This window comes from Pinus tabuliformis, chromosome 9 (genome assembly GCF_031772625.1).
Source record: "Pinus tabuliformis cultivar Carrire ecotype Pingquan chromosome 9, CPIR1, whole genome shotgun sequence".
Lineage (NCBI taxonomy): Eukaryota > Viridiplantae > Streptophyta > Pinopsida > Pinales > Pinaceae > Pinus > Pinus tabuliformis.
Window position 1 is genome coordinate 1934561602 of NC_142307.1, and position 26981 is coordinate 1934588582.

Sequence of the window (26981 nt, forward strand, 5' to 3'; positions counted from 1 at the left end):
ATGGGAGATTCATCAAATGGATGTCAAAACGGCTTTTCTGAACGGGGTAATAGAATAAGAGGTATACATTGAACAACCAGATGGCTTTGAGACACATGAGAAGAGGTATCATGTATGCTGATTAAAGAAAGCCTTGTATGGGCTAAAATAGGCACCTAGAGCATGGTATGGTCGAATAGATGGCCACTTGCAGAAGATGGGATTTGTCAAGAGTGACGTAGATCCGAATCTCTACTATCTGGTTGTAGAAAACGAGCTGCTAATCTTAGTATTGTATGTGGATGATCTCTTTCTGACAAGATCATCTAGGCTCATTGGGGATTGCAAGAAGAATCTAGCCACAGAATTCGATATGAAGGATTTGGGACGAATGCATTACTTCCTGGGGTTGGAAGTTTGGCAGCAGAAGGAAGAAATCTTCCTTGGGCAAGGGAGGTATGCTACAGAAATCCTAAAAAGATTCAGGATGGAGGACTGTAGACCCATGGCTACTCTAATGATCACCAACTGGAAGAAGATTGATGCATCAGAAGACAAGGATGTTAATCCCACCCTATACAGGCAGCTCATAGGGTCCCTAATGTATCTGGTCAACACAAGGCCAGACATTTGCTATGCTCTCAACACCCTCAGTCATTTCATGGTGGAACCGAAGAGGGTACACTGGGCAGCGGTCAAACACGTTCTTAGGTATTTATAGGGAATAGTCGATTATGGACTCTTGTACACAAAAGGTAAGGATATTAGTTTGAGTGGATTTACTGATGCAGATTGGGCGGGAAGTTCAATGGATCAGAAAAGTACCTCTAGGTACTATTTCAACATTGGATCAGGAATGACCTCCTGGTGCAGTAGGAAATAGAAGTTCGTGGCTTTGAGCTCATCTGAGGCAGAATATATGGCGGCGAGCACAACTTCGTGTGAGGGCATATGGCTTAGAAAACTGCTTGTGAACCTATTCAGAAGGAATATGGAGGCGACCAGGATCATGTGCGATAATCAAAGTTGCATCAAGTTCTTTGAGAATCCAATGTTTCATGATAGGTCGAAGCATATTGATATCCAATGTCACTTTGTCAGGCACTGTGTCCAACTAGGAGCTGTACAGTTGAGCTACACTCCTACAGGAGAACAGGTGGCAGACATCCTCACCAAGGCCCTTGGAAGGACAAAGTTTGACTACTTCAGGGAAAATATGGGGATGGTAAAGAACCCATTTTAGTAGCAGAAATGGGAGTGATAACAACACGGATGCAGAGGGAGTTGTAGTGCGGATGCAATGTTGGGAGAAATGACCAGCAACAGCATGGATGTAGAGGGAGTTGTTGTACAGATGCAGTAGTGGCAGTAACAGAGCCATGGGCAGCAGTACAGGATGCAACAATGCAGAGGATGTTGGGCAGGGAGGCTTAGCATCAACACAGGGACCGATGCCGAATGATCAGGGTGATACTCAGTAAGGAGTATTACTAGAGCATAGTCCTCGCTAAGAGGGAGTGTTCATTTGAGGTAGCATCGGATTGGCTCTAGCCACGAAAATTGGTGGAGAGGCTAAAGCGCATGAGATCTCCAATACCCAGAAATGGTTTGGGCAAATTCTAAACAATTTGGGAATTATGAAAATAATTAATATTTTTAATGGAGTCCCTAAGTCCAAACTTAGGGAGAATAAAATATTAATGTGAATTAATATAAAACTGTGTTAGAAAGGTCCAAAAGTCATGGATCAAGCAGAGTTAATCTTAGCTGTTGATTAGGGACTTAATATTGGTCTTTGATTTATCAACGAGAAAAGTATAAGAGGAGGCTTGAGGGTCACTTGGAGAACACACTGAGGGAGACCAGTCAATTCAATTTCTGGAGCAGGGTTAGTTGAGAAATTCGAACTAGTGGTCTGGTGAGCAGTCAGGAGGCAGCAAGTACAGAACAGAGAAATGGGATTAGGCATTGAAGACCAGCATTGAGGCATGTAAGGCAGACGCAGGGCATTTCAGGCAGACGAAGAGGCAGTAGGAGACTGCGTAGTCACTAGAGGGCTTGCGTGTGACGCAGAGAGGCCCAGGGCTGACGCAGAGTGTTTGGGAGCCACGCAGAGGTTAGCCAAGTTGACACTGGGACTGGGAGAAGTGCTGGAGAATTTTTCTCTTTGTGGGTAAGCCAGTTTGGCACCCTGTTGTACTGAAGAATTGCTGAATAATAAAATCCTCCCTTGCTGCACTGGTTTTCCCACATTGGCTTTTTCTGGGGACTGTTGTCCAAAATATCTGTGTCAATGTGTTGATTCCTGTACATGTGTTTGTTTTTGTATTAGGTGTGATATTTGCAGCAGAATTTATTTTAATGTTTATTGAAGGAATTTCATAAATAACTTATTGAAGAGTTAGTAGGAAAAGTAAATAAGATGTTGCAGTGATAGAATTTTCACAATAGGCGTTGTGGAAGCCTCCCTGCAGCCAAATGTTTAGCGATATTTGTGAACAAGGGTGTATTAGTAGATAAAGCAAATAAATGTTCCTCATTAAAGATATCTTCTACTGGGATGGCTTCCTCATCATTGTTATGCTTGGAGAGAGTCTACAACTACATTTTCCTTTCCTGGTTTGTCAATGATGGTGATATCAAATTCCTGCAGTAAGAGCAACCACCCGGTCACTGTGCCATTGGTGATAGGTTTATTCATGAGATACTTGATAATAGATTGGTTAGTATGCACAAATACAGAATAGCCGACAATATAATGACGAAACTTATTAATGGCATGTACTACAACAAAAAACTTTCTCCATTATAGTATAATTTTGTTCAGTGGGAGTGAGGTTCCTACTGATGTAATAAATGTCATATGTTCGCTAATCTTCTTTTCGTCCCAATACATCCCCAATGGTTGTGTTTGAAGCATTGGTAGGGATGTGGAAAGGTAAGGACCAATTTGGCCCTTGCAAGATTGGTGCAATTGGTAGTTTCTCTTTTAGGTCTTCGAATGCAATTTGACATTTGTCATTCTAGTAGAATTTGTAGCTTTCATAAGTAATTGGAATAATGGTTATGCTATCTTAGTAAAATTCTCTATAAATCTTCTATAACACCTTTCATGTCCTAAAAAAATGTGAACATCCTTTCGGGTGGTAGGCACTGGAATCTTTTGAATGACCTCTATCTTAGTAGGATCCACTCGGATTCTAGCAGGGATATTGGTGGCCTAGCACAATTCCCTTAGTATGTAACGTATGACGCTTCTCATGGTTGAGATAAAGGTTTGTCGCTTGACACCTAATCATAACTTTTTCATGATTGTTTAAGGCTTCCTCAAAGGTATTCTCATATATGGTAAAATCATCCATGTAGATTTGTAGATTTCCACACAATCATTGGTTAGGTTGGAAAATATTTCGAGAACTGCCCTTTGGAAGGTAGTGGGGGCATTACATAACCCAAAGGGTAGGACTTGAGAAGCATAGGTCCCCCAAGGGAAAGTTGTTGAAAATTGGCAACTAAGGGATGAATTTCCTTGAATAAAATCTCATTTCTGACTATTCTATAGTGACTTTCTAAAAGTAAAAAGCTATGTCTATCATTTCAAGCATGATTTTCCAAAAAAAGTAAATCTCCTTGCTTCAATTGGTAATCAAGTATAGATGATGGAAAATCACTTAACTTATCCTTAATCAATCTTAATTGTTCAATTTTTACTTAATCATCAATATTATCTTTATTATTATTATTATTATTATTATCCTTATGATACTATAATATTATTATCAAAATAGAAATTCATGTAACCTTTCTTACTTGGCACTCAATCATGCCACTTCGCACCTCTCTCGCACATTCAATGATGCGTTATTATCTAATGGATTCGTTGCACTCTTACACTCTCTTATGCGCATTAAAGACTCGTCATAAAAGATTCCTCTTATGGACTCTTCAATGCATATGTTACACTCTCTCCTTATAGGCATGTGTACGCCTCTCTCTCCTTTATGTCATGAGTTACAAGGCATGCGTAACCCTCTCCTTTATGGCACGAGTTACAAGGTGTGTGTACCTCATCTCCCTAAATTGGCATATGTAACTTCTCCTCAAGGCATGCGAGTTACTCCTTCTTTATGACTTGAACTCCTTGATCCTCCTATATATATGTGCCTCGTATCGTTTCTACTCACTTGTGCATTGTGAAAGGAGAATTCGAACTTGTGGAAGAGAGAGTTGGAGAGACTTGGAGAGTAAGAGCAAAACTTGGTGAGACAAAGTGATTCATTGTTTGCATCAACTGTTGCTATCAAAGATCTTCTTGCCTACAACTATTTTAGATTTGGGTGAACTTACTCACTCTCTTGATATCTCATTGTATTTTGTTTCTCTTCTGAACAATTGATTACTAATAGAAGAAGAATCTGGTTGGGTTTTCCCCTTGCAGGTTTTTCCCTAGTCATTGGAACTAAATTCTTTGTGTTTCATTGTGTTCTTGGCTATTTTATTTTGATTTATATGGTTTATGTTCTATCTACAATTGCTTAACTGATATTGCAGCAAAAGGAAGTTTCATAATAAGAAATTGTTTCAGCATAGAACATCAAATTTTCAACACGGTATCAGAGCTTTGGTGAAGACAAGTCCAAAAAGTCAAGAGCTTCTCCCTTCTCATTTGCTGCAGAAATATCACTTGCTGCCCCAACTCATTTTCTGCTGAAATTTCTTTTACTGCCCCTTCTATTTTCAACTCATTTTATGCTGAAATTTCTCTTGCTATCTGTTCTATTTGTAGCTCATTTTTTGCTGAAATTTCTCTTGCTGTCCCTTCTATTTGCAGCTCATTTTCTGTTGAAATTTATCTTGCTGTCCCTTCTATCTGTTGCTGATATTTGTTTGTGCAGATCAAAATGTCTCCCTCTTACTTCAAGAATGAAGAGAAGTTGGTTGATGCTTCGAATTTCTTCCCTTGGAAGGCTAGATTGGATATTACTCTTGAGTAACATGATGTATTGGAGTATGTTAAAGGAGAGGCAGCAGAACCAATAGAAAATATTAATTTTGTCATCAAGGCTAGATACAAGAAAGGAGAAGACAAGGCTAAAAAGATCATCCTTGATTCTCTTGGACACCATCTCATCACCTATGTCTCCAACTTGAAGAAATCCAAAGAAATGTATGATAAGCTGATTGGAATGTATCAAGTGAATAACTTGAGCCAAATTCTTGCTTTAAAGAATCAACTCAAGGATATTAAGATGAAGAAAGGAGAGACCATTCAAGCATACTTCACGAGGATCTCTAAAATTAAGGATCAGTTGTTTACAGTTGGTGAACTATATTAGATAAGGAGCTTATGCTGATTACACTTGGAGGTCTTTCTCCAACTTGGGAAACTTTTATTACCACCATCAACGACAATGACAAGTTTCCTGCATTTGATAAGCTCTTGGGATAGTGTAGTCAAGAAGAGGCCTGAATGATTTCCAAAGGAAGAATCCCCAATCATGAAGAGGGAAAACCTACTGCCTTTGTTGTCCAAGGAAAGAAGCAGAATGTGAAAATTCCAAAATTAGAATCCTATTGCAGCAACTGGTATTATTTCTTCTAACTGATAAATTAATTATTCAGTTTATTGCTACGACAACATCGAAATAAACACACTGCAACCTTCACAAATAAAACTGGGGAAAATAAATAGTGCTGGAACTGAGAAAATACTAGCACACACACAATAAAAATGACACCATTAGTTTTGGACAAATGTCCTTGGAAAGACCCAATGTGGGGAAATCGGTGCAGCAACTGAGGGTTTTATTATTAAGCAGCAGTGAAAGTCTGAGTACAATTTGGATGCACAAACTAGCAATCCACTACAGGAGAAATTGGCCACAAAAGTTAGTGAGATGAATTGTCTCACCCGACACTGATCAGGATCCAAAACTGGCTCTAAATGGGCTCCATGAAACCCCTATGCCATCCTTTGTGTCAAGCCTGCACAACCATTGGTACGCTCTGCCTGGAATTGCAACTAATCAAGTTGGTACTCTAGAAATTGATCTGCCAAGGAAATCAAACTTTTGGTGTTCTAGTGTATATTCTCTAAGTGCCCGCCAACTTCCTCTTATAATCCACTGTTGGAGCACCAACGACCAAGATTAAACCTTAGTCAATGGCTAGGATCATCTTGGAGTCAATCCATGCTAGTTTCCAGATGATTCGCACCTTGACTTAGTTAATTATGATTAATTAACCATATTCCCTAAGTTTAGACTTACGAAATATTTAAAAATTGGTTAATAATCTAATTAAGCCATCTCTAGGTGGAATTTCCAGAAACGATTTCTGGGTTTTGGAGATCTCATGTATTCTAGCCTCTCCATCAAATTTCATGGCTAGAACACATGTGATGCTATAGAAACTAACACAGAAAGGAAGAAGAGACCATCATTGCTCGGGAAAGCCTACTCCCAGATCCAATAGTTCCTTCAAATGGAACAAAGACTTATCAAAGGTACAATGCTACAATTGCCATAAGCATGACCACTATGCCCATGACTGTCCAGAAAGAAGAAGAGCACCGAGATCCAAATACAACAATCATACCAACAATTTCGATTATAGAAGAAGAAGCGAAGCTGCTTCTGCTCGTAAAGAAAGCTATTGTTCTTCGAGGAACCCAAGGTATGATAACAATGCAGCTGAAACACAATCTAAATACTTTATTGTTTCTGCTCTTTCTAGTTCCTCTCCTGCAGATTCTTGTGACAACTGGTTGGTTGATAGTGGTGCCTCAAGGCACTTTACTGGTTATAAAGAAGTGCTCTCAAATCTAAGTTCTTTCTTTCCATCTGGATCAAGGTAAAACTATATCACTTCAAAAAGTTTTGTATGTACTTAGTTTGAAAAAGAATCTTGTATCCATATCTGCTTTAGAAGATAAATGAATGAAAGTTGCTTTCATAAATGGTAAAGTTTTCACTTAGCCGATGAGATTTAGCATGAGAGATGCCTTCACTTTGGGTTCAAGATGTGAAGGTCTATATAAAGTCAATGGAAGACCAATTCATGCGTTGATCCATGAAAACAATTATCAAAGTGAACTTTGGCATCGAAGGTTTGGTCATTTACATTATAAAGCTTTACCTCATGTGAGCAAGATGGTTTCTAGAATGCTGGAAATTAGAGCAGATCATGATGGAATTTGCCAAGGATGTGCAAGTTGAAAGCAAGTAAAGGGACCATTTCCTTCAAGCAAAAACAGAATTAGTCAGGTACTTCATCTTATGCATTCTGATTTATGTGGACCTATGCCTTTAACTTCTCTTGGTGGCTACTTGTATTATATAATCTTTGTAGATGAATTTTCTTGCAAGACATGGGTTTTATTTTTTGAAAAATAAAAGTCAAGCATTTAACTTGTTTAATGACTACAAAGCTCTGGTAGAAAAACAAACTGGAAAGCAGATCAAAATCTTCAGATCTAACAATGGAGGAGAGTTAACTTCCAATGATTTCATTGACTCCTACAAAGAAGATGGAATCAAGAAAGAGACCACCATACCATATAACCTAGAACAAAATGGTGTGGTTGAAAGAAATAATAAAACTATCATGGAAGCAATCAAAGCTATGTTGTATGATAAAAAAATACCAAAGTTCCTATGGGGAGAAGCTGCTAACATGGCTTTCTATGTTCAAAATAGATCCCCTCATTGTGCCCTAAACAACAAGACTCTTGAAGAAATCTTCACTGGTGAAAAGCTCGAGGTGGGGCACTTTGGGATCTTTGGTTGTCTTGTCTACTTCCATGTGCCAAAAGAAAAGAGGAACATGTTGGAGGCTTTAGGTAAGAAAGGTGCATTTGATGGTTATTATGAGAATTCTAAAGCTTACAGAATATACGTACCTAGACAAAGAAATATAGAGTTTAGTAGGGATGTAACATTTGATGAAGATGCAACTCTTGGAAAGGCAAGAGACACTCCTCTTCCTCCTGCTAATGTTGATAGACAAGATGATGTATTTGAAATACAAGAAGATCCTGAGGTTGAAACTGATCTTGTTGATGAACCCATGGAGCCCATGGACCCCTTGGATCCTCCTCCATGTGATCCTCCTGCTAGAAAGAAGCCATTATGGCTTCGTGACACTCTACAAGATGTTGATAAACATGTTGCCCCCAGAGGAACCTTCAGAGAAAGCAAGAAACCATGCCAGTTCCAAGGATATGTTGTAGCCATGAGCAACATTATTCAAGTAGAACCATGCACTTTTGAAGAAGCTGTGAAAGATCAAGTGTGGAAAGATGCAATGGCTGAAGAATATGAGTCCATCATTCATAATGATGTATGGGAAGTAGTTCCCAGACCCCAAGGTAAGTCTGTTGTGTCTTCTAAATGGCTGTATAAAATTAAGCATGGTGCTGATGGCAGTATTGAAAAGTATAAAGCTAGATTTGTGGCCAGAGGTTTCTCTCAGAAAGAGGGAATAGACTATGATGATATTTTTGCACCTGTTGCCCAATACACCACCATTTGATCTATTGTGGCTCTAGCTGCTAGCCAGGGATGGACTCTTCACCAAATGGATGTGAAGACTGCTTTTCTGCATGGCTTCCTCAAGGAAGAAGCCATGCAGAAGGGAGAAGAAATCGATCCCTTCCTTCTCAGGTTGTAGATGATCCGTGACCAAATAACTTCCGTAGGGGCTACACCAGATCCTGAATTTATGGTCAGAACTGCCCTGAATGCAGTCACTGAAGACTGGGAAACCTTTGTCCAAAGCATCTTGGGCAGGGCTTCTCTTCCTAGTTGGGAGGAGATGTGGGCAACTCTTCGACAGGAAGAGATTAGACGGTTGACCAAGGCAGGAAGCAGAAGTAAATGGATCATAGTCAAGAAGGAGGAAGAGGAAGATGCAGCTCTCGCATCAGCGGGACAACAAGGGTAGCAGAAGAGGAAGACAAAGGACATATCCAAAGTCAGATGCTTCATATGTGGAGAAATGGGTCATTTCGCCACACAGTGCCCTCGGAAGAAGGGCAAGGAAGAGAAGTCTAACTCAAAGGCTGCTCCAGCGAAAGCTGACAAAGAGGACGATCATGAGGATTGCACCATGAGTGTTCATGCACCTCTAGAGAAGAGGTGGCGCGATATTGAGCTGTAGTCGGGAAGACTACATGTAGGGCAGGATCCTTGAGGTGCCCAAACTCTTGGATCACATATAGCTATGGGAGCCCTTAATAACAATAGCAGAATGACGGGAGTCGGTGCAAGGGACGATGGAGTGACAATGGCAGAGCTAGAGTGCCAAAGTCTGAAGCAGCGTAGTGGAGTATTGCAATAGTGCGAGAGGCACAAAGTAGATACAACAACAATGCAGTAGCATCAGAGGGTCAGCACAGATTAACAACAGAGGTAGCTTCAACATCATGAGGTATCCAGACTGACTAGCATGTCAACTTTTGGGTGACTTTTTTAGTTGCTTACTTCTCAGCAACTGAGTTGTAGTGCAATAGTTAGCAGCGTCAGTGCTATGGGCAACATGATGCAACATAGTGAGAGGGAGTTGCGGTACAGATGCAACAGTGACAGTGGCAGTGTCATGGGCAGCAGTACAGATTGCAACAACGTAGTGGATGAGGGGCAGCAGGCCGAGCATCAGTAGCGCAGAGGACCGATGCCGTGGAACAATGTGATACTTCCGCTGGGAAGTATTGTTAGAGCACATTCCTCGCTAAGAGGGAGTGTTGATTTTTGGGTAGCATCGGATGTGCTCTAGCTTCGAAATTTTGTGGAGGGACTAGAACACATGAGATTTCCAAGACCCGGAAATCATTTGGAGAAATCCCACTTGGATTGTATTTTATTAAAATATTAATATTTTTAATATGGTTCCTAAGTATAAACTTAGGAGAATTAAAATATTAATGGGTATTAATGAAAATATGGGTGAGAAGCTTCTAAGAGACGAGGATCAAGTCTAATTTAATCTTAGCGTTGATTAGAGACTTAATCTCCATTGTTGATTTTTCAAGAGGAAAAGTATAAATGGAGGCTTGGGGTCGGTTGGAGAAAGGACACATTGAGAGAGAAGAAATTGATTTTCTGCGGTGAGAAGTTCTCAGGAGGGAAATCGATTGGGGAGATCTTCTAGTTGAGGGGCAGTGATAGTTCGGGAATACAGACAGAGAGGTGTAGAAAAGCTTTTGGAGGTAGCGTAGTAGCTAGGAGAGTTGTGTTGGTATTTATAAGTCTATCCGTTAGAAATTATTCTTGTACTATTTGATTTATTTCTTCCTACTTGTTCAGTTACTTAACAAGTTATTTACCATGTAAATACTGAAAATAAATACAAGTACAATATCAACACATACATATCATAAAATGAAATAAACAAGCACCCAAGTGACACCGTTGTTTTTGGACTAATGTCCCTGGAAAAACCCAATGCGGGAAAACCGGTGCAGCTATTCAGAGGGTTTTATTATTATGCAGTTTCAAAATACAACCAGGGTGCCAGAAACGACTCACAACAGAGAATGCCCTCGGCATTAGTACCTCCTAGTTGGATACAAATATTCCTGCTAAATAACCGAATGAATGATTCCACAACAACAATACAACTTCTGTTGCTCTGTGTCACCCTAATAGGGATTGCGTCACCCTATCCAGCTCTCCAGCTCCAATCTGCCCCACGAAATCTCCCAACGCTGCCTCTAGGGTCTGCGTCACCTATTTGGCCCAGCGTCAGCCTCTCGGGGCTTTGCGTCAGCCTCTGGAGCCTTTGCGTCTCACACACTGGCCCTCCTCAGGCTCTGCGCAGCTCCTGGCTGCCTCTCCGTGGCCTTTCGCTGCCTCTGCATGGCCTCTAGCTGGCTCTGCGTCAACCCTCTCCCGGCTTCTGCGTTGATGCTTCTGATACTAACTCTGCCTCTCTGCCATGTATTCACTACCCCTTAGCTGCAACTCTGATCACTCACTCAATTTCCTCAGCAAACCCTGCCCCAGAAAATCGAGTTCTTGATCTCTCTTGGTGTGTTCTCCAACTGACCCTCAAGCCTCCTCTTATACTTTTCTCATTGGCCCATCAACGGCCGAGATTAAATCTCTAATCAACGGCTAAGACTAGATTTGGCTTGATCCATGACTTTTGGACCATTCTAACTCGGTTTTATATAAATTCACATTAATATTTTATTTTTCCTAAGTTTAGACTTAGGAACTCCATTAAATATTAATTATTTTAATATCTCCCAAACTGGTTAGATTTTTGCCCAAACCATTTCTGGGTCTTGGAGATCTCATGTGCTATAGCCTTTCCACCAATTTTCGTGGCTAGAGCACATCCGATGCTACCCAAATCAACAAACTGACGTTGGGCCTGTCTGGGCCCACACAACCTTGACGTAGAGCTAGAAGGGCCAACGTAGAGAGAGAGAGTTGCCTTCCACACAGAGTGCCTGAATTGTCGGAAACTGCCAGGGAAAGCTAACACAGTGGGCAGAAGAGCTGACGTAGAGCCTCAGAGAGCTCCACGCAGGCCCACGTAGTTACTGCGAAGGGACAACGCACTTGTAGCTGGGGCCAGCCAGTTTTGCAGCCGAAATCTGCCAGGTGAAGTGAGGTAAAACTCACTTAGGTTTTCTGCCATTGTATTTCTCTGTCACTGGTTTGCCGGGAGGGCAACCAACGTTTGTATTCAGAACTTCTGCTTAATAATAGAAAACCCTCAGAGCTGCTGCACTGATTTTCCCGTATTGGGTTTTTTCGGGGATGTTTAGTCCAAAAATAAGTGTCCTTTTTGTGGTTGTCTAATTTATTTTTCAGTACTTGATCTATATATTGGTGTAGGTTGCAGTGTATTTGCATTAATATTTTCCGAATATATCTGAAAATAACTTGTTAACTGAAGAACACAAGTAGGTAATCATAATGTAAATCAATTTATTGTAGTAGGATTTCTGGTTTGTTAGATTTAGAAATTCTCACAGGATTTGTATTATTAAGCAGTAGTTTTCTGAATACAATCTTTGGATGCCTTACTGGCTATCCAATACAAAGAATCTGACTAGCAGAAGATTAGTGAGAAATACCTCACACTATCACTAGCGATCCGACACTGATCCAGGCCCTGGATGGTTGGCCCCACGCTGGCTCTGCGCAGATACTGCCTCAGCATACAGTTTTCGTCAACCTCTCTGGGGTTCTGCATCACCTCTTCCCGGATCTCTTGTGTTGATTTGGGGTAACATCGGATGTGCTCTAGCCATGAAAATTGGTGGAGAGGCTAAATCACATGAGATCTCCAAGACCCAGAAATGGTTTGGGCAGATTCTACCCGGTTTAGGAGATATTAAAATAATTAATATTTTTAATGGAGTTCCTAAGTCTAAACTTAGGAAAAATAAAACATTAATGGGTATTAATATAAAACTGGGTTAGAAGGTTCTAAATGACATGGATCAAGCCAAATCTAATCTTAGTCATTGATTAGAGATATAATCTCGGTTGTTGAAGGACCAATAGGAAAAGTATGAGAGGAGGCTTGAGGGTTAGTTGGAGGATACACTAGAGTGATCAGTCATTCAAGTTTTCTAGAGTGGGGTTTGCTAAGAGAAATCGAATCAGTGATCAGTTTGCAGCGAGGGGCAGTGAGTACGAGTCAGAGAGTCAAAGATAGTGCTAGAAGACTAGCGTAGAGGCAGAGAGGCAAACGTTGAGCCAGAGGGAGCCACGCAGAGGCAGAAGAGACTGCGCAGAGGCCAGAAGGGCCTGCGTCATCCACGCAGAGGCTGCAGGAGTGATGCAGAGGGCCATAGAGGCTGCACAGAGCCTCAGAGGGCCTGACATAAAGGGTTTCAGGCTGACGCAGAGGCTAGGAGGGCTGACGCTGAGCTTCAGATTGTGTTGGAGAGGGTTTCGTGGGGCAGACTTTTCAAATATCTGCTTCCGAATAGAGAGGTATTACTGCCGGATTATTTTTCTCTGTTGGGTGAGCTAGTTTGGCACCCAGTTGTACTCAGAAACACTGCATAATAATATAACCCTCAGAATTGCTGCACCCCGCATTGGGTTTTTCCTGGGACGATTGTCCAAAAATAACAGTGTCACTTGTGTGTTTGTCTATTTCTTTCAGTTGTTTATCTGTAGATGGTTGAGACTGTATTGTGTTTATTTCAGTGTTTATATGAGTAAACTTGTTAATAATTAAACAAGTAGGCGAAATAAACCAAAGAATATAGATACAATTTCTAATGGGTAATACTTAGAAATTTCAACATCTTGTTGTCAAGAGCTTCGTTTCTCTGGTTCTCCGGTCTCACACCCCGGCTTTTGGCTCTGGAACTCGACTTCCCTGTTGAATTTCAGACTCCCTTTGAAGCTTTGTGCTGCCTCTGTGTGGCCCTACGCTGCCCAGTGTGGTGTCTGTGCTGCCTCTTCTGTATCTCTTTCTGCCTCCTCTGCGATGTATTCCCGAATCAGGAAACTCTCCAACCGGAACTTTCCTTGCCCTTCACTGCAAGAAATCACTTCGATCTTCTCTCTAGCAACTGTTGCGCTGCCCTCTCTGAGAAATTCGATCTATTGATCTCTCTCCAATGTATTTCCAAATGCCCATCGAAGTCCTTATAATCCTCCAGTTCAGTAATCAATGGTCCAGATTAGATTCTAATCAATGACTCAAATCATTTGGACTCGATCTCCGTCTTCTTCTAGAAGTTTCACCCTCAGTTTGATTAATATCCTTTAATTATTTTAATTTCCTAATTTAGACTTAGGCACCCATTAAAAATAATTAATTATTTTAATAAAACTGTCTCCGGGTGGAATTTCCCAAAATGATTTCTGGGTATTGATCAATGCACGGTTCTAATCTCCCTGCAAATTTTGAGGCTTAGAGCTTCGGTGCTACCAGAAATCAACACTCCGTCTTAGCAAGGAAAGTGCTCTAGTAATGCAAACTGTTGAAGCATCACTCTTCTTTGTAACATGTCCCTCTGCACTGTTGATGCTTGACATCACTGCCCACCAACTACTGCGCGAATGCTACATCTGTACTGCTGCTCATCCTGCCACTGCCGACACTGGATCTGTACTACAACCCTCGTAAATTCTTCATCTGTGTTGTTGCTGGCACTGCCACTGCCAACACTGCATTTTCACTGCAACCTTCTCCATTTACTACTGCTACTGCATCAGCGACAGAAAAGCATCCAAAATTACTGAACATGTTTGTAGTTTGATGCATTTGTTGTTGGAGTTTCGATTGCTGCTAGTATTTGCACTGACCCTCTGAAGCCTCTGCGTTGCTGCTGACTCTGCACTGAGCCAACTTCACTGTTTCCAACTCTACTCTGTGCTCCTCAGTTTCTGACACTCCTAGCTACTACAACTGTCACTCTAGCACTCCTCTACACCAACTGACACTGGTCCATTCTGCTACTTCTGATCTAGGCTCCGGTAGCAAGGTTTTGATCCAAGAGGTGGACTCCTCAAGGATCCTACCCATCTATAGTTCTTTCGAACTCACAGTTCTAGATCACCCCTTCTCTCCCCTAGAGGTATCTGGGCAATCATGGAAAACTCCTCTTCCTCGATCTTTGCGATGCAGCTTTCGGATCATGCTTCTTTTCCTTGTCCTTCTTCTTGAGAGGACACTGTGTAGCGTAGTGACCAAATTCACCACACCAGAAGAACTTGATCTTCGAAACGTCCTTCTTCTTTCTCCAGGGCTCCTACTGCCCCTTTGATGCAAGGGCTGCATTCTCTTCCTCCTCCTTGGGCTTTGTCCCACTGCTGCTATCAAGTTTGCACTTGACTAAGTCTCTCCTCATCTCTTCCTGCTAAAAAGCGGCCCACATTCCGTCCCAATCCGACAATCTCTCTCTGCCCAAGATGCTTTGGACAAATACTTGCCATTCTTTTGAAACAGAATTCAGGGCCAGCCTCACCATCTCGGTAGGCTGAGGTGTTGACCCCACAGCTGCCAACAAGTCTCAGATTTCCTGAAACTTTGTTAGGAACGGATCAATGTGCTCCCCCTTTTGCAGCTACGTGGATCTCTTCTTCTGCTCCAAGTACATCTTTCGCTACTCGGAAGATCCTTCGTATAGTTTGGCCAATGCTTCCCACATATGTCAGGTAGTATCCTTACCGGCAATGTGACATACTACATGATCTCTCACTCTGTCAAGTATCAATCGTTTGGCCTTCTCCCTTTCAGCCTTGTACTTTTTTAGCGGATCTGGATCTGCAGGTACAGCTACCACACTGTCGACATAGGTTTTGAGATTGTGCTCATCCAGAAGGCATGAGATCATTGCCTTCTAGATCACATAGTTGGATGCGCCATCCAACTGATCTTGATCCCTTAACCCACTAGTTTCCATCTCTGCCAACAAAATGTTGAATTGCCTCCTCTCTATCCGCAACACTAGTCTAGCTTATGCACTCCCAGTTGGAGTTAGTAGATCTGCTCCTCTTTGCTGCTGCTCAGCAATAGAGAAATTGAATTCCTTGGCTAGGAATTCTCTGAGGAAGAAATTCCCTCAACAATGTCTCCTTCTTCCTTTTGACGCTTTTCTGCCCCAACAACTACTACAGAAAACTGAGTCTCACCAGAAAATTGCTCTGCGCTGAAGCTTCAACGCTGCTCCCTCTAACAATAGCAAATTTTGATTCTGAAATCTTTCTCCCTGTCGACTCACTCAGAGAGAGATTTCCCCACCAAAATTTTGCCCTCCTGGTCTGGACTGCGCAATCCCTCTGGGGATTCGATTTGCTGCCTATGCAACACTTCGACTTCCCTCCTCTTCAGCACTGGGCTCTTCCGGCTTTGCTCTCTTGCTTAACCTGTAGCTCTGATAACATGTGAACATTTGGAGACCCAAATTTCTACTGCAACCGCTGATTATGTTTCTTTTATTTGTTAAATTACTGAACAAATTATTTACTGCATCCTACAGCAAATACTGAAACTAATACACTGCAACCTTCACCAATTAAAATTATACGTGGAGACAAGAAACTGAGCAAGAAAGAAATACACAACACATGACACCGTTATTTTGGACAAATGTCCAGGGAAAAACCCAATGCGGGAAAATTGGTGTAGCAGCTGAGGGTTTGTATTATTAAGCAGTAATTCTCTGAATAGAATCTTTGGATGCTTTACTGGCTATCCAATACAGAGAATCTGACTAGCAGAAGATTAGTGAGAAATACCTCACACTATCATTGGCGCCTGGATGGTTGGCCCCACGCTGGCTCTGCGTAGCTACTGCCTCAGCATACGCAGTTTTGCGTCAACCTCTTTGGGGATCTGCATCGCCTCTTCCCATATCTTCTGTTGTCTGGAGCTTCGTTCCTCTGGCTCTTCGGTCTCACACCCCGGCTTATGGCTCTGGAACTCAACTTCCCAGCTGAATTTCAGACTCCCTTTGAAGCTCTGCGTGGCCTATGCTGCCTAGGTGGACTCTGCGCTGCCTCTTCTGGATCTCTTTCTACCTCCTCTGCGATGTATTCCTGGATCAGGAAACTCTCCAATCGGAACTATCCTTGCCCCTCACTGCAAGAAATCACTCCGATCTTCTCTCTAGCAACTACTGTGCTGCCCTCTCTGAGAAATTTGATCTCTTGATCTCTCTCCAGTGTATTTCCAAATGCCCATCGAAGTCCTTCTTATAATCCTCCAGTTGAGTAATCAATGGCTTAGATCATATAGACTTTATCACCGTCTTCTTCTAGAAGTTTCACCCTCAGTTTGATTAATACCCTTTAATTATTTTAATTTCCTAAGTTTAGACTTAGGTACCCATTAAATATAATTAATTATTTTAATAAAATTGTCTCCGGGTGGAATTTCCCAAAACGATATCCTGGTATTGTGGAATGCATGTGTCCTAGCCTCCTTGCAAATTTTGAGGCTTAGAGCACATCCGATGCTACCAAAAATCAATAGTTTAAGGATGACCGCCAACATTGGAATGCTTAATGTAATTCCTGGAACTCTTCCAAAATTGGTAAGATGCTGAAGTCTTCTGCTAGAGGAAGTGTCTCCAATTCTTTGAAGAGGGAGAAGATCACCTTGAAAAGGAAGGTCTCGACCCCGCATAGATGGTTTAAGGATGACCACCAACTGACGACATGCGTTGTCTCTGGCTACAACTGTGAATCTGGTATGGCAGGTTGTGGCTCAGGCTCTCTTGATGTGGCTTTGAAGCTCGTAGGTGACCATCACTTCCCCCCCCCCGTCAGATACAAGTTGAGAAGATGGAGAAAACTCAACTGCAAGACTGTTCAATACTTTAGAAGAAATTCTGACATATGATTGAAATATCTTCTTGGTTGTTGAAATCCATTGCCAAGAAGCGATTCATCCAAGATGAATCCCTTTTCTTGCAAGAGGTTTGTTTCTGTAGCATCTATGTGAAGAATGACTGGTTTTATGACAATGCTCACATGGATGAAGATCAAAATAGTGATCTTTCATATGGCCAGCTCGGTCACAATGTTGGCATTTAACAACTTTTGTCTGCGAATGTGGAGGAGTAGAATCTGGAATAGGTGAAGGTAAACCGCCATGAAGAAAGCCATCACTTTGAAATTGAATGGGCTTGGAATAGTCTGGAATATGAAAGGACGCCTCCTTATCATATCCAAGACTTGTTCTGTGCTTGTTGTCGACAAGCTCTTCCCAAGGTTTGATCATTGGCTTCGGAAGTGCACACTGAATTTTCACACTTGTATTTAAATCTGCTTCTGAAATGAGTACTTGATCTGAATCATCCTCAACATTATAGACTTGATGACTTGCTAGCTGCTGATAGGATCTTGTTTCAAAGTCACATAGGGGATTGTTCTGAACAAAAGCAAGTTTAGAAAGATGCCTTTACTGTTGTAACTCATGCTGCTGAAACTATGATTCGAGATGCAAAAATTCTATCTTTTCTTGTGCATTATGCAGACGGGTCTAAATGTCAAAGAGAGTGCCCTTGTTGATGTTAAGTGTGCTTTCAGCAGTAGACATGATTAGAGTCCTCAATAACTCTAATAAATTGTTAATTTCAGCCATTTTATTAACAACTCAAATTCAACACATATTCAACACAAAAGTGAATGTCCAATGGTGAATGAGCAACATAAATATAAACCAACCTTCAATTCTTCATTGTAATAATCTTCACAACTGGAGCAGGTGACTCGAACTGGCTGCTTCCTTTTACAAGTCCATATACAACATTTAAGCATCGAACCATATACTAGCTTTCTTGCCACTAGGGAATACTTTTTTTTTTATGTCAAATAGTTGCTTTGATATAGACCAACTCGCATATACAATTGACTTTTTTTTTTTTTTTTGAAACTAAATAGAAAGCTTCCAGCTCGTAAAGTTGGCAATATATCATCATCCAAAAATTTTGAACACAACAAAATAATATGAATAATATTGCCAATCCCTCTCTTATGCTCAGGAGTAAAAATATTTGAAAAGTAATAGAGTAAAAATATTTGAAACCTATTAGATAATTTAAAAAATTCTGCGAGGTTCTATTCACCTTCTCTTTCATGTCGACCAACATGGCTCTAACTAAACCAAAGAGGCATACCATACACAGTCCACGAAACTATTAACATCTCTCTGGACACTACAAACAAATTTTCAATTCTTCATAAGAAGAGACACTAAATATACAATGGTCATTTTTAGGTACAAAGTCACCATTGTACTCAAATCGAAACCCTAGTATGGCGGTTGTTGCTGCTTAAGAAGCCAACCTTTACCAGATCGATCTAGGGAACTTGACAGTTTTTGACTTGCATGATCCTGGAGTCTCCGCTAAATCTTCCCAGGAAGAGCTTGTGAAAGAATGTTTGGAGAAAGGCACTAGGCTTGTGCAGGGGCTTGCAGATAACCCTTAGAGAATTAGGTGTCCAACAGATACAACAGTGATTTACTGTGACAATAAGAGTGGGATTCGACTTGCTGAAAATCTTGTGTTCCATGACAAGTCCAAGCACATTGAGATCAAATATTAGTGTATCCGGGATATGGTTCAAAGAGGAGCAATGAGACTCAATCATATTGCGACTGACGATCACATAGCTGACATACTTACCAAGCCTTTATCGAAAAGGAAGTTCTTGGTTTACAAAGAGCATCTTGGATTGATGGATGTGACGCTCCTTGGAGGGGGTGGTCATGGATGACAAAGATGAGACTTGGTTGTGCATGATCCTTGTCAAGTGGTAATCCCCACAAGCAAAGACTTAGTTGTGCGTGATCCTTGACAAGTGGTAATCCCCCCAAGCAGAGATGAGACTTGGTTGTGCGTGATCCTTGTCAAGTGGTAATCCCCCAAAGTAGAGATTTGGTTATGCGTGATCCTTGACAAGTGGCAATCCCCCCAAGTAGAGATGAGACTTGATTCTACGTGATCCTTGTCAAGTGGTAATCCCCCCAGGCAGAGACTTGGTTGTGTGTGAGCCTTGACAAGTGGTAATCCCTCCAAGTAGAGATCAAACTTGGTTGTGCGAGATCCTTGTCATGTGTTGGTAAGTGGTAATCCCCCCCAAGTGAATATAGGGTGATGGATGAATCTCCTCTATGCTGATTCTTATTCATTAGATTGTAACATCATTGTTCCAAACCAGAAATCCTTGTTTCAGAAAGAAATTCCTCCCTATTTGAGAGGGAGTGTTGAAAATTGGTAGTTAAGGGATGAATTTCCTTGAATAAAATCTCATTTCTGACTATTCTAGAGTGACTTTCTAAAAATAGAAAGTCATGTCTATCATTTCAAGCATGACTTTCCAAAAATAGTAAATCACCTTGCTTCAATTGGTAATCAAGTATAGATGATGGAAAATCACTTAACTTATCCTTAATCAATCTTAATTGTTCAATTTTTACTTAATCATCAATATTATCATTAATATTATTATTATTATCCTTATGATACTATAATATTATTATCAAAATATATATTCTTGTCACCTTTCCTACTTGGCACTCAATCATGCCACTTCGCACCTCTCTCTCATTGATCGCACTCGTACCTTTCTCTCTCACTCAATGATGCGTTATTCTCTCTTATAATGGATTCATTGCGCTCTTACACTCTCTTATGCGCATTAAAGATTCGTCATAGAAGATTCCTCTTACGCACTCTTCAATGCATATGTTACACTCTCTCCTTCAAGGCATGCGTACCCCTCTCTCTCCTTTATGGCATGAGTTACAAGGCATGTGCAACTCTCTCCTTTATGACATGAGTTACAAGGCATGCGTACCTCCTCTCCCTAAATTGGCATATGTAACTCTTCCTCAAGGCATGCGAGTTACTCCTCCTTTATGACTCGAACTCCTTGCTCCTCCTATATATATGTGCCTCATATCCTTTCTACTCACTTGTGCATTGTGAAAGGAGAATTCAAACTTGTGAAAGAGAGAGTTGGAGAGATTACAGAAGGATTGAGAGAGAGAGAGAGAGAGAGAGACTTGGAGAGTAAGAGTAGAACTTGGTGAGACAAAGTGATTCAATGTTTGCATCAATTGCTGCTATCAAAGATCTTCTTGCTACAACTATTTCAGATTTGGGTGAACTTACTCATTCTCTTAATATCTCATTGTATTCTATTTCTTTGCTGAACAATTGATTTCTAGTAGAAGAATAATCTAGTTGGGTTTTCCCCTTGTGGGTTTTTACCTAGTCATTGGACCTAAATTCTCTGTCTCATTGTGTTGGCTATCTTCTTTTGATCTATATGGTTTATGTTCTATCTACAATTGCTTAACTGATATTACAATATAAATAAGTTTCATAAGAAGTAATTGTTTCAACATAGAACATCAAATTTTCAACAAAATTGAATGTAGTTTTCTCTTGGTCTTCAAGGGCAATTTGTATTTGATTATAACTACTAAACCCGTTGAGAAAAGAAAATAACTCTTTTCATGCCAAGGTATGTAAAACTTGGTTAATGAATGGTAGGGGGGGAGGAGATTATGGTAGGGGGTGTAATCTTCTCATCTCGCTCTGGGTTTGGAATGACTTCCTTCACATAATCCTGAAGATCATTTTCTTCCAAGACAAGAAGTATCCTGGTCTTCTAAGATGTGAAATTGGTGGCAGCATCCAACCTGTCTTCTACCCTTGGACTTGACACCTTTTTGACAAGAGATCTAAAATCCAATCAAGCTGTTGGATACTTGGTCTCTTTAGGTTGACTTCAATGGTTGATCTTTCAACAAAGCTCTGAAATCATGTTGAAATTATATGATAAGTGCAGTAGAATACAATTTTCTGCTAGATAATTACTTCCTAATGAGTTTTCACACAATGTTTTATGCCACTACTATCATTGAATAATTACATTCAGAAAATTTGAATAGTGTTAGGTCCCTATAATACTAGTGTAACCCTTACTGTTATTAGTACAACCCTCTTATTATATTATTGTGCCCATGTAGTCCTCATATTGTTATTATTGTGCCCCATAGAATCCCACTATTGTTATTATTGTGCCCTTACATTATTATTGTTATGTCGGCTCTGATTATATTATGATCCCTTAGACTCTTATATATAGAAAGGAGGTCTTGTCATTTGTATCATCTAAGAATTGTTCATTTGTGTAATGTAAAGGAGGTTGCCCCCTCGAAGAGGCTTATTTCTAAGGCCTTGATCTATCTTTTCTATCTTTTTGTGAGTTGGTTTCATAACATTTGGTATCACAGCTTTGGATTCTAGGGTTTCACTGCTCCAAATAGGTCATCGTGGAATTTTCACTATAACTTTTCTTCTGTGACTTTTCAGATGTGAAAAAAAAACCCATTTTAGACGAACTCGTGCTGAACCTCAGGTCCGAATTTCAGAGCTTGTCTCGCTATATTTTCGGATATATGATCTGAGGAAGTTAGTGTTTTTGCAAGCTCCAGAATTTCAACTAAAACAGGTCATCATGGGATTTTTGCTATAACTTTTTCGCTACGAAGTTTGAAAAGCTAAAACAAAAACCCATTTGAGAATAAATAGGTCTGAACCTCGGCTCCGAATTTCAGATCTTGTCTCGCTACAGTTTCGGAAATATAGTCCGAGGAAGTTAGGGTTTTTGCAGACCCCCGAATTACATTCCAAACAGGTCACCTTGGGAAAATCATCATAACTGTCTCTCTGAGCATCAGATTGAAATTTCGTAAGAAGTTACAGAAACGAAAGGGATTGTGGTTTCTTGTGTATAGTTTTCAGATCCAAAGGTTAAAATAGTGACACGTGGAACTTCATACAAGTTCTCTCTTCTGAAAAGGTATATAATCAGATCATCTTGGGAGATTGTGCATAACTCTTTCTTGGAGAATCCAATTTTGATCAGACTGGTGGCATTGGAAAGAGGACACAGAGGGCTACTATAGGTTGCAATTTCAGAACTGGAAGAGCCAAAATTATAGAGTTATAGTTGTTTCAATATCGAGCTCCTAAAATCAAGAAAAGGCGATATGAGGAAGTTTGATGGCAAGGATCCGGTAAATTGGATACTACAGATGGAGCAATATTTTGATCTACATGAGGTGCAACTGTTACAAAAGGTACGTATTGCATCTTCATATTTAGAACCAGATCAATTTTTATGGTATAAAGGGCTTTGTTCTCATAAACCACTTGTTATGTGGTCAATTTTCACGGAGGAAATGATAGCACATTATGAGGATACAAAGAGAAACACCTTCTTTAGCCAATTGATAAATCTCAAACAAAAGTGTTCAATGGCAGAGCACATTGAGGACTTTCAAAAATTGAATATAAGGGTAAATGATATTCTAGAGAAGCAAAGGATTAATGTCTTCATAGGTACTTTAAAGGATAACATTCAACATGAGGTTTGTCTTTGGGAACCTGATTCATTGGAGAAGGCATTCAGGTGGGCAAGAAAAATTGAAAGCGAAATTATGGAAACAAGGAATCCCACCACTCACGACTATAATTATGGAAGTTTTTCTTCTCATAGCCTTCCACAACCTACAAGGTTTACACCACAACAATTGGAAGAAAAAAGAGAAAAAGGGCTTTGTTACAATTGTGATAGCAAATGCACTAAAGGTCGTAAGTGTGCCGAGAAGAAATTGTTTTACATAGAGTATGAAGAGGAGGAAGAAAAGGATCAAGAAACATCAAAAGAAGAGGATATACGCTAGGACCCAACCCCAGAGAAAGAAGAAATGAATCCGACCATATCTTGTAAAGCATTGGCAAGAATTACCACTCCTCAAACTCTCAAGATAGAAGGACATATCAAGAAGGAAAAGGTTCAAGAAGTGAAAGATTACATCGAGAAAGAAGAAATGAATCCAACCATATCTTGCAATGCATTGGCCAGAATTACCACTCCTCAAACTATCAAGATAGAAGGACATATCAAGAAGAAAAATGTTCAAGAAGTGAAAGATCACATCGAGCATCAAGAAATGAATCCGACGATATCTTGTAAAGGATTGGAAGAAATTACCACTCCTCAAACTCTCAAGATAGAAGGACATATTAAGAAGAAAAAGGTTCAGGCAGTGAAAGATCACATCGAGCATCAACAACAAGTTCTCCAACTTTTAAAGGATAATGCCACTTGGGTGCAGAATCGAATGAACAACAGGTAGATCAACATCACAGTGAAAAAAGTTTTGATGTAGGTGATTGGGTATTTTTACAGCTACATCTCAAACAACCTATTTATGAGAAGGAAATGTTGGCAATACTACATGCACTTAAGAAATGGCGACCTTACCCAATGGGAAGACACTTCAAGGTAAAAATGGATCATGATAGTCTTAAATACTTTTTAGAACAAATATTATCTTTAGAAGAATAGAAAAAATGGGTCACAAATATGTTGGGTTATGACTTTGACATCATCTACAGAAAAGGGAAGAAAATTTTTGTTGCAGATGCACTCTCAAGAAAGGATGAGGATGTGGAAGCATTGTTTTGTGCTATTTCTATTATCCAACCAGATTGGATAAATGAAGCAAGGGATGAATGGAAGAAGGAAAAAGAAGTGTGGCCACTCATTCAAAAGTTGCAGAATATTCCAATTCAAACAATATTGCCAGAACTTGACGAGGAAGGAAAAATCATATTGGAACCTGGAGTAGTCACAAAAACAAGAACCCGACAGCTACAAAATCGATCAATTTCAGAGTATCTCATCAAGTGTAAGTACTTACCCGCTGAAGATTCCACATGGTAGGACAAGAATTTATATAGAAGCATCAAGAACTACTCAAACGTTGAAGACAACACTTTTTGAAGGAGAGGGGCATGTTAGGTCCCTATAATACTAGTGTAACCCTTATTGTTATTAATACAACCCCTTTATTATATTGTTGTGCCCATGTAGTCCCCATATTGTTATTATTGTGCCCCGTAGAAGCCCACTATTGTTATTATTGTGCCCTTACATTATTATTGTTATGTCGGCTCTGATTATATGATGACCCCTTAGACTCCTATATATAGAAAGGAGGTCTTGTCATTTGTATCATCTAAGAATTGTTCAATTGTGTAATGTAAAGGGGGTTGCCCCCTCAAAGAGGCTTATTTCTAAGGCATTGATCTATCTTTTCTATCTTTTTGTGAGTTGGTTTCATAACATATAGTAAACGCAGTGGAAATAGTAAAGATCGTAGAAAGACAACCATGCACAATAGAGACAATAATTTTACTCTAAGAAACCCAACCTTGGGAGAAAACCCAACAACTTTTCTTATGAGAAATTATTCTTCAGCAAGGCTTACAAATAAATAATTTGTCTAGAAATTTGTGCCAATAATCCAAGTCAAATACCAGTCAATCCTAGTCAAACTAGCCAAAATGTTAGAAATTCATCACTGGTCAACATGGCCTGGTCAACTCGACCTGCGGTCAAACTTCGGCACTATGGTCAACTGTGGTGAACTCTGCAGTATATTGGCAAATCCCTATAGTCAACAGTGTGCACATGCGGTCCTTCTGCGGTCAACTTTCAGTAAAATCCTTTTGGTCAAAGGTCTAATCAAACAATTGGTTAAACTCAGCTTGTTCTTCTCATACGTGTGGTTGTCCAAGAGAGATAGAATAATGATGATGAGAGAGAAGACTTGCTCTTGGTTGGAGTTCAAATGAGACATCACATCATCTTATTTATACATGTCCTACAGGTGTGACAACCCAAGGGACACATCCCTTCAATGGTTGGCCAACTTGACTTCTTTCTAGGCCGACTTGTCTCAATAATATCTAAAATTACATAATGCATTTAGGGTTGACTTGAAGACCCTTTAGCCATGCAGGAATACCTCTTGAATCAACAACACCTTGTCTGAATCTTTTTATGCTATGGACAATGTGCCATTGCTAAATTGATTGAGATGCCCTCAATTGCCCTTGTTGATTCCTCAATCCTAAAGGAATTTTTTTTCGTCATGGGAATGCGATGAGGTGAGATCCTTTGACATTGTGTGATTAGGTTTGTTTGAATGAAATCCTTCAGGCGATACATGGTATTGAAAATCAGGGTTTTAGCCCTGGTCGATATCGATCATCAAAATTTGGAGTTCATACTTATTGCCACTATTGAAATTTGGGGTTTTTACCCTTTGTCAATATCCATTATTGAATTTTGGGGTTTTACCGTTTATCATTAGGTGAGAAAGTATATGGTCCTGGAAGCATAGATTTCCTTCCACGAGTATAAGGTTAGTGATGAACAATTAAACATAATTATCCATAGAGATGCACATAAACACACAAGATAAACTTCTAAAACACACTTCAATATCAGCTGGAAAAAGGAACTATGGATAAGATATGGCCACTGTATACCTTAGTGAAACTCACAGTAGATAAGAGTAAATAGAGAAAAAATAGTTATAGACTAGGGTGAGAAGAGAAGTGCTTATATATCAAAATATAGACAAAATGGGGACTCATCAATGAGCTTTATTCATTCATTACACTCCCCTCTCTTCGGAAGTGCGCACTAGTTTCTTGTCTCTCTAGTCAGCCGCAATGTGATTTCTATTGTGTGAATTGATATTGGAGGTTGATCTTTTGCTTGAAGTTGGTTTCCTGGGATTGATTGAATTTTTTTATGTGGAAACTTTGTGTTTATTGCATATCTTATATATTTTTTATGTTATATTGTGTAAATTAGGGTTTCTAAATGTGCCATGTTTAAAATTGCTAAATTTTTCTAGAAATATTGATCCTCTATGCCATGCAAAATTATTCTCTTTGAATCTTTAAGAGAACTTTGAGCTGTGCATCTCTTAAATTTAAAATCTCCCTATTAAGGAAGCTGCTAGGGTTTGTAACAAGAGGCCTTAGCCCTCTCACCCTCTTCAACAAGGCTGTCCTCATTGAATTTTCCCTAGGCAACTCCATTGCCCATTTACATCAACGCACTAGTCTAGGTGGTGGTGATCAAATCTTTTACTCAAATAATTTTCTTTTCTCTCTTAAATTCTAGATATCTAGGTTTAGGGTTAGGGTTAGGGTTTCTTTGAAATATTACCAAAAAAGTAATTTCCTTTGATGTATTATTTGCTCTCTAAGTAGGAATTGCATTAAATACTTGTTGAAAAGCGAAATTTAGCATTTATTGCTTGTTAAGATGCTATTTTTAGGGCTGATGTCATCATTATATTGCTTTTTATCATTTATGCATGTTTCTGCCATAAAAACTCAATTAAAGACCCTTAACATTGCATATCTAATTGATAGTCTTGATCTTTTGTTGATTAATCATTGTAAGACTATTTCTTCTGGGTGTTATATGACATTGCATGCCATATCATATGCTTAAGTGGTCTAGAGATGGAGTGCTTGTATTTTTGGTAAAGATTATCTTAGCCCTCTAGGCTTTGCCAGTACCCCATCCCAATCATTAGATCTCATCTATCACCTTAAATCCTTCTTATTGAATATCCTTAGGTGATCTATATGGGGAAACCTCCCTTGTGGTTCAAACACCACT

The 26981-nt window shown here is 40.0% G+C and overlaps 1 protein-coding gene across 3 annotated transcripts in view; it reads left to right on the forward strand.

Moving 5' to 3' along the window:
• Positions 1 to 26981, forward strand: part of CLC-E (chloride channel E) — a 510115-nt gene that overhangs the window by 192141 nt on the left and 290993 nt on the right. The gene's annotated exons all lie outside the window — the stretch shown is intronic.